Raw genomic sequence first — 2,199 nt, forward strand, 5'->3', positions numbered from 1 at the left:
CGCCGTCAGGAAACGAAGAGAGACATCCATTCTACTATGAATTGAGTAGAATTGCATGGGTTACTGAAAACCTTGATTCAGAACAATACGGCGGGTAGCCAGAACTATAATGCGGGCAAAGTCAAACCAACAATAAATTGGAGGCCAGGGTAAGAGTCGAAGGATGCTCGACCGAGATACCTCGCGAGGTAATCCTGACACGTCCCTTGATGCTGTGCACGGAATATTGAAAGACCGCGGGAATTGAATCTTTGATCTTGTGCTTGATGCTGACGCATGTTAACATTATCCCTGTCATCACCCGTATCTCGGTCGAGCATCCTTCGACTCTTACCCTGGCCTCCAATTTATTGTTGGTTTGACTTTGCCCGCATTATAGTTCTGGCTACCCGCCGTATTGTTCTGAATCAAGGTTTTCAGTAACCCATGCAATTCTACTCAATTCATAGTAGAATGGATGTCTCTCTTCGTTTCCTGACGGCGTCCTGAATACTGGTGTGATTTATTGGCACCTTCATTTTATCTAGCACTTTTGTGCTCTGTTGTGTTCTTGCCCCCCATTATCTTTGGTCCGCCCTGATGTAGGTGGGATCCCCTTGTGGGTCCGATACCGAAACGCGCGTTGGCGCTTGATTTGGCGACCTCCTTCTCTGAATACCACCTGGCTTTCGTTGGAATACGTTCCAACGACCATATCCACCTAAATACCAAGGATAATCTAGATTATATGTGATGTGCATTGATGGATGTGTTTGGATTGAATGTGTGTATGTATGTATCTGAATGTGTATGTATGGGGCTTTGAACATTGTTTGCTTTACATTTTTTCACGATTGTAAATATATATACACTGATGATTTTCACATGTGTGTCTTTTCATTTTGATGTATAATTCTCTGAGAAAATCTTTGTATTTAATGAATTATTGTGATTTTTTTAAAAAAAACTCAAAGCTAAAAATTAATAAATTTAGATATACCACTGGGCATTGTTGATGTACATTTTTCTTTTTCCTTTTCCAGTTTTGTGTTGTTTGACAACAGGGACCTTTTTTAGGCCTTTGAATATATATGTCTTCGACCGGTTTGGTTCTTCTTAGCTGATTGGAAGACCATATAGTTAGAATATAAAACGTAATGCAGCTGATTGTAATTGTCAGTACTAACAAGACTTTATCACTTCCCAAAGGAACTCTAATTTGCAATCTTAGAATAACAACAGATTGAGAAAAAATAAGGATGTAAACCCAAGACTTACAGTTTACATGCAGCGCCTTCATGCCAGTAAATAAATCACTGTACAATATTAAAATATTTCAACAAAAGAACTGGAAGGAACAAAATGGCCTCAGTGTCAGAAGCAGTAGCCCACAATTCTGTGATCTGCATGTTACACAGTGTGCCTTGCAGCAGGCACATTCACCCTCTATACTACTTTATGAGTCAAAACTGTGAATGGAAAAAACAAAGAACTCACCCAGAGCTGTGTTAATCACTAGAGTCCTCATTTCCAGCATATTCTCCTCAGAATTGCATGGTGGACACAGACCTCTGCATCTGGTGTCTTAACCCTGTAAAACGGTTTGCAATGCAGCCTCTTTGTGACCAGTTAGGTAATCTAAAACAGATTTACTGTCAAATATGTGCTTGATGCCAATTTCATTGCAGCAGATTTATTTTGAAATACATTTGGAAATTGACTGTCAGACTCTGGTTTTCAAGCTCTGGCCCTCATGACTTAAACCCCCTTTCCTTTGCCACACATTAGAGTATTTTGTTTTCCAAATTCAGCACTTCCACTCCCTGATAATTAAAGCAAACAGAGACAGAACAATGAGTACAGAATATCTAAATAAAACGTGTACAGAAGTGCGATTGTCATGTAAGATGTATTGTATTGTATTGTAATTGCATTTATATAGCGCTTACTATCCCTGAAGAGGCATTGAAGCGCTTTTTCGGCGAGTAGCACGCTACTCCGGTACCCATAGAGGATTAGTGTTGAATTAGTATAGTGAAACATGCAAGTGCATTTTAAGTTGTGGATAGGTTAGTCAGTTATTTGGATTCAGAATGATAGCAGAAGGATAGAAGAGGAAAAAAAGGTTTGTATTTATATAGCGCTTGTTACCCCTGATGGGGTGTTGAAGCACGCTACTCCAGAAATTCATAAAGGATTAGTGGTGAATTCGTATGGTGA

The sequence above is a fragment of the Triturus cristatus genome, chromosome 6, assembly GCF_964204655.1.
Source record: "Triturus cristatus chromosome 6, aTriCri1.1, whole genome shotgun sequence".
Taxonomy (NCBI): domain Eukaryota; kingdom Metazoa; phylum Chordata; class Amphibia; order Caudata; family Salamandridae; genus Triturus; species Triturus cristatus.